We start from the raw sequence: 11,924 nt of genomic DNA, 5'->3' as shown, positions 1-11,924 counted from the left end.
AGTCTCCTTTAGAATGTGGGACTTAAACTAAATCTTTAAGGAAGCCAGGGAATCTAGGAGACAGTGGTGAAGAGAGTGAGCATCAGAGGCATGGGAGATAGCCAGCACAAATGGATGGAGCTGCAAGAAATGTGTGTAAGGAACAGCAAGCTGGGTTCATGAGGAGGGTAAAGTATAATAAGATTGGGAAGGCAGAAAGGGACCAGGATGTGATGGACTCTAAGTGCTAAACAGAAATTTATATTTAATCTTGGAATCCAACAAATCCTTTTATGGAAGGGATTTGTTTTGCAAAGTTTTTAGATTCAGTCAAAGGGCCTCACTTGAGGACCTATAGGGCCCCATGTGGCCTTGAGGCCGAAAGTTCCCCACCCCTATTTGGATGCTATTACTATTAGGAGCCCTTGGGGTTTACTGGATATAGGCAGACTTTAGGAAATTCACTTTGGCAGATAAGTGGAGTTTGGACTGGAATAGAAAGAAATTTGAGGCATGGGAACCAATTAGGAGGCTATTGTCATGATTCAGTTGAGAGATGATGAGGGTGGCAGCTGTGTGAGTGAAGAGAAGGAGACATATATGAGAGATGTTGTGAAGGTAAAAATGAAAAGATCTGTGGATTAAGTACCAGTAAGGAGTCAAGGATGACTCTGCAATTGTGAGTCTGGGTGATTGAAAGGGTGATAGGTGGCAGCTAGGTGGCGCAGTGGATAGAGCATTGGCCCTGCAGTCAGGAGGACCTGAGTTCAAATCCAGTCTCAGACCAAACCCTTGACACTTACTAGCTGTGTGACCCTGGGCAAGTCACTTAACCCCAACTGCCTAAAAAAAAAAAAAGAAAGGATGATGGCATTCTGTTTTGGACATGTAGAAATACTTATAGGACATCTAACCTGGGATATCCAAAAGACAGTTGCTGATGAAGGATTCAAGCTCTGGAGAGAGATTAGGACTGGATATATTAATCTAGCATTCATTTATATACAGATGATGGTTGAACCCATGGGAGCTGATGAAATCTCTAAGGAAGATGATATGAAGAGAAAAGAGAAGAGGGCCTAGGACAGAGTTTGGGGGGATTCTCACAGTTAGCAGGGATGACCTGGATTAAAAACCAAAAAAGGAGACCAAGAGGGCAAAGTTGGAAAGAAATAAGGTGAACTGAGAGAGAGAGAGAGAGCAATGTTATAAAAACCTAGGGAAAAGAGAATATCCTGGAGGATATGGTGATCAATAGTGTCAAAGACTGCAGAGAGGTCAAGAGGGATGATTATTGAGAAAAGACCTTTAGATTTGGCCAGTCAGAGGTCATTGGTAACTTTGAGAGTACAATTTAAGTTGAATGATGAAATCAGAAGCCAGATTGCAGGGGGGTTAAAATTACACAAAAGGAGATACTGAGTCTAAATGGCTTTCTCAAGTACTTTAGCTGAGAAAAGAAGAGAGCTATAGGACAGTAGCTAGCATGGATGGCTGGATAAAGTGAGGGTATTTTTTAGTAGATGAGGGGTGCCTGGGGATGTTTGTAAGCCACAGGGGAAGAGTCACTAGATAAGTAGAAATTAAAGATTAGAAAAGGCAGTAGAGGCAATTTGTTGGAGAATTGAGGATAAGATAGGATCAAGGTTGCAGGTTTCAAAGGCTAGCTTTCTCAAGGAGAATGGTCATCTCTTCATGTGAGTCACAGGTAAAGGAGGAGATAGTGGGGGAAGATGTCTGAGTGATGTAAGATGAGAAGAGGAGTTCTTGGCAGGTGGCTCCAATTTTTTCAGTGAAATAAGAACTGAGGTCCTAAAGTGAGAAGGTAGGGGGAAAGGGTACTATGGGAGGGTATGGGAGGAATGAAAAGGCTTGGAATAATCCCTATAGTTTAGGCCCTAGCTTAGGTCACCCCATAATGAGAATTTCTTATTTTTCTTATTCTACATTTCCATAAAAACCAGACAGACCCAGCGTTGGAGGAAGAGACAAACTAGTTTTGACTATTAGGAATACCTGGACAGAAACAAAGATTTCTTTTCAAAACTTGACCCGGGAGAGGGAGGAGAAAGTAAAGGAGGGAAGGAAGAAGGTTTTCCTCCTCATTCTGTGGCTTCTCAGTGGGGCCTGCCTGGTAGCTTACCGACCTCCCTGAACTTCGTGCTTTTCATCCTATTGCATGCCTGAGGTATAGGAGGAATGCAGAACCGTAGAAGCTTTCAGGGGCACCAAAAGGTCAACAAGCATAGAGCCTGGACGAACATCCCCTGAGACCCAGCAGTATGTGCTTCCCCAGCAAGGGCAAGGTTGGCCAGTGGGTCAGGCAGGTCAGCCCTGGCCAAGGGCCCCAGCTGGCCTCTACTCAATAATGGTACTTTCAATGAAAGGAAGTCCAAAGATTTTTAGGTGGGGAGGTTGGAGATTGCAGTTGTGGGACAGAGGAGGGGAGCATAAGTAACAAGAGGGTATGGTTTGCAGAGCTCCAGATTTGGAGTTCAAAGACTGTGGTTTGTCTTCCTGCTCTTTCACTTCTACTTTGTGACCTAGGGCAAATTTCTCAGCACCTCAATTTCCTCATGTATAAAATGAATGTTTTGGACTAAATTACTTCTTAAGGACTGATCCAGCTTTTAAGTCTCTGACTCCTCCCCACCCTGAATCATGGCTTCTTCTTTTTTTTTTTTTTGCTTTTAGGCAATTGGGGTTAAGTGACTTGCCCAGGGTCACACAGCTAGTAAGTGTCAAGTGTTTGGTCTGAGGCTGGATTTGAATCATGGCTTCTTAAACTGAAATAAGTCCATGGTGACCTTGGTTCACCTCTCAAAAGAATGCTGGGAGGGAAAGGGAAATAAGTTGCCTAGAAGTTTGAGGAAAAGATACTGCAAATAAGCTCAAAGTGGCTATTATAGTCAATTTACAATGAGTTATGTGTGGATTATTAATGCAAAATTTTTCCAGGTTTTTCATCAAAGAATGTTGAAAGGATGATAACACTTATCTAACCCAACCTCCTTGTGTTAAAAATGGGGATGATGGCTAGTAAGTGTTTAAACCAGGACTTGAATCCAGGTTTTCTGACTCCAAGCCTGCCTCTTTACTAAGGATGTGTCTATACATCTTTAACCATCAGTCAACATTTATTTAGATCATACCATATACAACACATCACGTCAAACTTCGGGGAAGATACCTCAGAGAATTTCTGTCTCCTTGGAACCACAACTGTCCCTCTCTCATTGGTTGATCTCAGCTCCTCTTAGCCAGTCAGTCCAGCCAGGAGTCCACTATGAAGACGCATGCAAAACACCCCATGCTTTGTTGGAAGCCTGCTTACAGAGGTATGAAATCCAGTCTAGACATTCAAGGATAAGCAGACAGGATTAGGCAAGTGCTTCAGCAAGAATATGGGGGTGACAAGGATCAAAGATGCCTAGTATATTAAGGGTGGGAAGCACCTCAGAGATCAGTTAGTCTAATCCCTCTGCTTTATAAATTAGGCGACAGAGGACCCCAAAAGACGGCTCTCTAAAGACCACACACTAACTCACATTATTCTAAGTTATAATTATGTGAAATGTGGTGATTGACTCCAGCCTGATGGAATTAGGCAGTGTGAATCCAAATAACGTGACCACTTTACAGGAGTCATCATTTGCACTAATCCCGACTTGGCTGGGCTTGCAGTTGGTGGTAGAGCCAGGATTACACCTAGTGCTACTCAGTCACGTCTGACTCTTTATGAACCAATTGGGGTTTTCTTGGCAGAGATACTGGAGCGGTTTGCCATTTCCTTCTCCAGTACATTTTACAGATGAGGAACTGAGGCAAACAGGGTTAGGTGACTTGCCCAGGGTCACACAGCTAGTAAGTGTCTGAGACTAGATTTGAACTCACAAAGATGTGTCTTCCTGATTCCAAGCCTAGTGTTTTGTGCACTATGGTGCCAGCTAGCTGCCCAGAAGCTTGTAAGGCTAGAGATTTCTCATAGAGGAGTACCCCATGAGAGGCTATTTTTGGCATTCTCATTCATTTGAATGTACCAACAGCAGCTATACTGGCTATACCCTGGAAATGTGCAACTTACTGTTCTTTTACATACAAGATTCTATTTTTCCTATATCTTTTCATAGCTTGACTTTCCTTTTTTTTCATTCCTACTCATCCATTATGGAACATAGAGGAGAGACAGCAAGCTTTAATTACAAGGCCATGGTTTGGACAACATAGCCCAAGAACCTATAACTTGATCATCCATCTCAACTTTGTAAAATAACCCTTAGCCCTACTTTTGCATCAAAGAATAATATGAATAAGGCCAACCAGCTGTTAATTAAAACATACTGGATGTAATTAGTTCTACACCAAAGGAATTTATCAATGGCTTGGAAAAAATCCCCAAACCATAGATGATTCAAACCTGAGAGAATTTTAAAAAACAAACAAAACAACAAACTAGTAATGAGTCCAAAAGTCACCTCTACTTGCCTTTTGTCTGTTTCTTGACTTGGAAAAGGCTGGCAAGGGACTTGCTTTCCTAATTAAATATTCACATGGAACCATAATCTCATGGATATTGTTTTTCCTTCGATCAGAAACTCATTCAGACCTTTTGATCTTGTGTTGATTCCTTCCCATGTCTTTCAACATGTCCTCAAGAGGGGCAGCTAGGTGGCACAGTGGATGGAGCACTGGCCCTGGAGTCAGGAGGACCTGAGTTCAAATCTGGCCTCAGGCACATAACACTCACTAGCTGTGTGACTTTGGGCAACTCACTTAATCCTATTGCCTAGCCAAAAAACAAACAAACAAACAAAACAAAAAAATATGTCCTCAAGAGCAGGTACTTCCACAGTATATATGTTAGGCTTCTGAATAACCTACAAACCTTTGGCCTTTTTAATTTCCTAATCCTGGAGGCAGTTGGATAGTGCTTTTGACTCCTTTAAAGAAAATCTCTTCCATAGCTATGCTTTTTAGGATTTTTGTCTTTTCAATTGTCTCTCAACTGCCTCCTTAGAGTGCATGTCTTGCTTTTTAAAGACCACCATGGGCATGATTGATGATTTAACTCGCCACCCTATAACTCCATCAAGAAGTTAATCAAAATGTTTCCATTCCTTCTAAGGAAAGAATATAAATGTGTGTGACACACTCTCTAAGGAGACAGTTGAGAGACAGCTGAGAAAACAAAAAGGGGATTTTCTTTAAAGGAGTCAAAAGTAATGCAATGAGCAATCACAATATCAGAGGACTGATGATGAAACATTCTGCCCATCTCCTGTCAGAAGGGAAATGGACCCAAGATGCAAAATAAGGCACGTGTTTTTGGACATGGCCAATGTAGGGTTTTTTTCTTTTTTGCTTGATTATGAATACTTGTTATAAGGGTTTGTTTTTTTTAATTTGGAGATGAATGTGAGAGGGGAGCTAGGATTGGAAAAAAAAGGAAGGAAGGAAGGAAGGAAGGAAGGAAGGAAGAAGGAAGGAAGGAAGGAAGGAAGGAAAGAAGAAAGGAAAAAAGAAAGAAGGATTAGAAAGAAGTGAAGAAGGGAGGGAGGAAGAAAAAAAAACCATCGAAGCATAGATTTTAAAGATGAATAGAACAGAAGGCCTATTAGTATAGCTTCAAAAGTTATATGCTTTACGTATTACAGCTATATTATATGGTTTATTATATACAATAATATGTTCATCTATAATTTCTAAAAGAAGATTTTATTCGAGATTTCTGCAGTAGGACTATATCTTTTAAATATATCTAAAAAGAAAAGCAATCTGTACGTAATAGAGGTTCATAGTTTCACGTGCAATCCTTTTTTGTTTTTGTTTTACTAAGTAAATGGATATGCACATTTTACTTAGTGTTTGTTAAATTCAAAATCAAAAACTGATTTAATAAACAATTAAAAACAAAATAATTAAAAGCACATATTTAAAACCAAGAGATAGCATTGTTTAGAATAGACCAATCCAAGATGCTTCCATCAAAGCATATAAAGCAAGGATGCTCCCTCTCCTTGCTAATATTTAACATAATTAGAGAAAGACTAGCTCTAGCAATAAGGCAAAAGGGTATAACTAGAGATAGAAATCCCAGCAAAAAAGAAATAACATTATCCTTTTTAGCAGATGACAAAGTGGTATACTTAAAAATCCCAGAGAAATCAGCAAGTAGGAGAATTACTATCTTCAGTACAATAGCTATATACAGAATAAATCTACAAAAAATCATGACCATTTATATATAATACTAATAAAAACCAGAAAAAAGTAATAACAACTAAAACAACTAAAAAATTTCATAAAATATATGGGAATTAACCTATGTTTTATGTGTATATATATATATATATATATACATATATATATACATGTATATATACACACACACATACATATGTATATATATATATATATATATATATATATATATATAGGGTTAAAGGATATAACACATAGGATTTATATTAAAATACAATTGCAAAGCATTCTTTACAGAAATAAAAGTATAACAGAGGTTTTATCAGAAGCTCCATGATCACTTTCCCCTATCTCATTTAATGTAATTACAGAATGTAAAGGGAAAGTAACAGAGATGACAGTAGGCACAGTGTCTACTTTGTGTAAACTGGGCTGGTTTCCATTTAAGGGGTCAGGGAGGCCATCCTGGGGGTTTGGCTGGCCCAGTAGCCTAGGGATTAATTTATTCATATGTCTTTCTTGCCCTCTGAAGCATAAAATGCCCAGTCTATGGGGGTCCTGCAGTGGTCTTGGTAGAATTCCAATTGTCCTTCAGGGACAGCTTGCTGATTGCTGTAGTTAACAAAGAGTTGTAGAAGAATAGCTTTTTTTTTTAATTTGAATTAATTAGGGATGGTATTCTTTTTAATTGTATCACAAAGAAAATTGGTTTTTATTGCACAAAAGTGCATTACATTCTAATCCTGAGCCTTAATCACTGAACTGACTTGAGTTAGACCTGGCCCAGAATAGACATCATAAATTGTTAAAAATTGGTGGCACAGTGGCAGAGTACTGGGCCTACAATCAGGAGGACCTGATTTCAAATTCAGTATCCTACACTTACTAGCTGTGTGACCCTGGGCAAGTCAGTTAACCTTTATTTGCCTTCTTTTTCTTAGCTGTAAATTGGGAATAACACCTACCTCAAAGGATTGTTGTGAAGATCAAGTGAGAACATTTTTAAAGCATTTGGTACAGTGCCTGGCTACACAAATAGTCTTCTTGTTCCCAAAGAATAAAAAAGGGGGAGAAAAATTTTCAGCAAAACTACCCAGCATCTAAAGAGTCTGAAGGGAGCAGAGGGAGGTAGCTTCTTTTATCTCCTCTGTGGGGCCACAATAAAGATAACCCTGTAGCATTTTTTTTGTCCTTACATTGTTGTAGCTGTTTTATTGCATATGTGCATGTGTATATGTACATATACATGTATACTGTTTTATTGGTTCTGCTCACTTTGTATCAGTTTACATAAGGCTTCCCATACTTCTCAGGGACTGTTGAGCCTGGAGGGAAGGAGACCCTGACCTTGGATACTTAACTAGCTTTACCTCTGTTGGCCTCAATTTCCTCATCTGTAAAATGGTGACAACAACAATACCCGTCTCTACGGGTTGGTGTGAGGATCAAATGACATGATATGTGTAAAGTGTTAGCACAGTGCCCAGCACATAGTAGGCACCACAGAAATGCTTATTCCCTTCTCCGTATTTATTATGTTGCTTCTTACAGCACAGTAATATTCCACTGCATTCATGTACCACGACTTGTTTAGCCATTCCCCAATCATGGGCATCAACTTTGTTTTCCAATTGCTTAACTATTAAAAGTGAATGCATTGGTGAAGGCTCATGAGCTATAGAAAAATGGACCTGCAGAAAGAAGTCAAACATGGCAGTTCTACCACTGCGGTTATTGAGAATATATAGAAGTACGTTTGTTTCTTGTCCTGCTAATTCAGTTCAATTTAATGAACATTTATTAAGCACCTGCTATGACAGGCAGTGCTGTGCAGTGGGTAGAAAGCTGGCCAGTTATAGCTAGGTTCAAATCCTATCTCTGACTCTAGGGTGGAGGGGGTGTTCAGGGAGGACTAGCATCTCTGGTAAAAGGGCTGCTCATCCTCTGTTCGTGTCCACCTAATTCACCCAGTTCTCATCTGTGGCTCCAAGAAGCTGCAGCATGAGCCAAAGCCATGGCCTAGTAAACTGTATTGGAGGCTGGGTGAAACCAGGTTGAGGGTAATCCATCAGGGTGTTTGAAGGATGTCTACCCCAAGCATGCGAAGACTTCCTCTGGAGGAACGGACAGATGAGAACAGTTTATTCTGACGGCCATGAAAGAAGCTGAAGCAGATGTGGTGGCGCACTTAGGTCAGACATCAAGGACGCCAGGGTCATCCGCTGCATCCCTGGCCATCACCAGTCATCTTAACCTTTGTCCTGCCCCTGGACTTCAATGACTCAGGAAGAGAGAGTGAGGCTTTTTGGAGGCTTTGTGCCAATTGAGATCCAATTCACACAAGTCAAGAAATCACCCATGACGTCACTGGTCATCTTTGAAATGAAGGACACACAACAACCACAATCTTTGACACACGCCGCCTGGCTGATCGCAGGCAAGACACTTATATTTTCATTGGTTTGGGCTACTCTCCAAGAGTATAACTCGAAGACCAGTTGCTGATATACATTAGTAGAAGGAATTTCTTCCCTAGGAATTTCCTACACTAATGAAACTGAAGGTCTAGTCAAACACTAATGAAACTGAAGGTCTAGTCAAACACATGCATGCACGCACACAAAAAACAACTGTGTAAGGTACTAATGAAACAGTTCTTGTTCTTAAAAAGATTGCTTTCTACTAAGTGTGTGTCTCTTTGTATGTGCATTTGGGAGGAGGCAGGTAGAACTTGTACAAAAGGACCTTGGAATGTCAGGTGTGAGCAATAGAAAGAAGGCGGGTGAGGCTTGATCTCAGAGCTATGGAAGTGGGAGTAATTCAAGTAATCCAAGGTAGCCCTTTAAGGAAGTTACTGATGTGAAGAGGCAGAGGTAAGGGCAGAGTGGATTCAGGCATGCAGGGCAGTCTGTGCAAAGGGAAGAGATCCTGGAGGTGGAATGTTGAGTTTAGGGACCTGAATGGGCCAGTTTGGCTTAGATAGAGCACACCACACAAAGGGAAGTAATAGGAAACAAATCTAGAAAGGTAGACGGCCTTTCCGATGTCCACCATGGCCAGAGACTCTGTATTTTATCCTAGAGATAACAGGGAGCCACTGATAGGTGTAAAGCATGGGAGCGACGTGGTCAATCTTGGAGAATATGGTGCTGTTTGAGTTCAAGATGCAGGGACCGGGAGGTACTTGGTTACTTGCACCATTTCTCTTTTCAGGTGAGTATGAGGAAAAGAGGAGGTGTGTTACGGAAGGGATTCCCACAATGAAACCTCATCCCCACTCCTTTTGCTTTAACCTGATGCCTGTTTTTTTTTAAACAGTATTTTATTTTTCTAACTATATATAGGCAGCTTTTAACATTCTTTTTTTTTTTTATAAAATTTTGAGTTCCAAATTTTCTCCCTACCTCTCTACCCTCGCCCCTCCCTAAGATGGTAAGCAATTTGATATAGGTTATATATATATACAATCATGTAAAAATCTTATTTCCACATTAGTTATATTTTGAAAGAAGAAATAGTTTGCAAAACAATTACAGTTTACAAAAGGAAAAACACACACACACACACACACACACACAAAAGTGAAAATAGTACTCTTCAATCTGCATTCAGACTCCACAATTCTTTCTCTAGATGCGGACAGCATTTTCCATCATGAGTCTTAGAATTGTCTTGGATCATTGTATTGCTGAGAACAGCTAAATCAGTCATAGCTGATCATCGTACAATGTTGCTGTTACTGTGTACAATGTTCTCCTGCTTCTGCCCACTTCAGCCAGCATCAGTTCATGTAAGTCTTTCCAGGTTTTTCTGAAATCTGCCTGCTCATCGTTTCCCATAGCACCATAGTATTCCATTACATCCATATACTACAGCTTGTTCAGCCATTCCCCAATTGATGGGCATCCCTTCAATTTCCAATTCTTTGCCACCACAAAAAAGGACTGCTACAAATATTTTTGTACGTACACGTCCTTTTCCCTTTCTTATGATCACTTTGAGATACAGACCTAGTAGTAGTATTGCTGGATCAAAGGGTATGCATAGTTACATGGCCTTTGGGCATAGTTTCAAATTGATCTTCAGAATGATTAGATCAGTTCACAACTCCACCTACAGTGTTATTAGTGTCCCAATTTTCCCATATACTCTCCAACATTTATTATTTTCCTTTTCTGTTATATTAACCAATCTGGTAGGTAAAAGGTGGTACCTACAGTTGCTTTAATTTGCATCTCTCTAATAATGATTTAGAGCATTTTTTTCATATGACTATAGGTAGCTGTGATTTCTTCATCTGAAAACTGCCTGTTCATATCTTTTGACTGTTACTCAATTGGGGAATGACTTGTATTTCTATAATTTTTACTCAGTTCTCTATAATTTGAGAAACGAACATTTTATCAGAAACACTGGCTGTAAAAATTGTTTCCCAGCTTCCTGCTCTCCATCTAATCCTGCTTGCACTGGTTTTGTTTGTGTAAAACCTTTTTAATTTAATATATCAAAACTATCCATTTCTCATCTTGTAATGCTCTCTATTTCTTGTTTGGTCACAAATGCTTCCCTTCTCCACAGATCCCTTGTCCACAGATAAACTATTTCTTGTCCTCCTAGTTTGCTTATGGTATTACCTTTTATGTTTAAGTCATGTACCCGTTTTGCTGGTCCCTGTTTTTTGAAGAGTAAACTGTAACCCAAAAGGAGCCTGTGTAAAGCTGGTCGGAGGTCAAGTTATCTGGAACACTTAGATTACAGATAACCAGGCTGATGCTTTGTTTGGGTGACGTGCTGGTTTGGGTGAGATCACTGTTCTTGCAGGTTTTAATTGCTCCTTTGCAGGTCAGAGGCACATAAATCAGCATGGGAGACTCCACGTCTGCACGCAACTCCCTAGGCCTGCCTGAGAAGTAGGGACTTGAATTCTTTAGGATTCATGGAACTGCTTAAGCCCCAGGACAGGCGTAAAGTAAAAATCTGGGGGTATCATCTGAAAAGGCCTAGTGTTCCCTAGCAGAGGGAAAGGGGAGTGTGAAGCTGACCAAAGCAAGAATATATCATCACTGTAGGGCAGACATCATACAGAATCCTTGGAGCTAGGAAGCCTGTAGAGATCAGCCAGTTCAGCCTCCTCTGACTCTCCTGTGAGGTGAATATGTGTCTCAATGACACATGATTGTTGTCTGGCCTCTGCTTGAATGCCATCAGGAATGGAAACTCCACACCTTTCCGTTATTTGGTCAATTTAGCGTTTGCTTTTTCTCATGGTGGAGACAATCTAACTTCCTCCTCCAGTTTTAAGACAATTTTCTGTGTATACAAAGAAATGACCATGAGCTCCTTGGAGTATCATTAACCAGCAAACAAGTCTTTATTAAGCTCCTACGGTGTGCCAAGAGAGGTAGTATAGTGTAGTGGATAAAGAACTAGCCTCAAAGCCAGAACAACTGGGTTCAAATTCTGCCTCTTATACACACTGGCTGTGTGACTCTGGTCAAAAAACTCAACTTCTCAGTGCTTTACGCAAGTGGGGTCAAACTCAAATTGAAGCCGGATAATACTAAAGCATACCTGCCAGTTCCTGTGGGCCACATATTGACTTAATTTTTAAATGTCATATTGTTTATGTTTTAGAGTATTTTTATTTATTTTGTTAAATATTCCTAATTACATTTTAATCTGGTTTGGGCCCATTCAAGAGTGTGATGGGCCCCACATGTTTGATACCTCTGACCTAGGCAACT

The sequence above is a fragment of the Phascolarctos cinereus genome, unplaced genomic scaffold (genome assembly GCF_003287225.1).
Source record: "Phascolarctos cinereus isolate Bilbo 61053 unplaced genomic scaffold, phaCin_HiC Scaffold_3;HRSCAF=262, whole genome shotgun sequence".
Taxonomy (NCBI): domain Eukaryota; kingdom Metazoa; phylum Chordata; class Mammalia; order Diprotodontia; family Phascolarctidae; genus Phascolarctos; species Phascolarctos cinereus.
Note: the sequence above shows the minus strand (reverse complement) of the source record.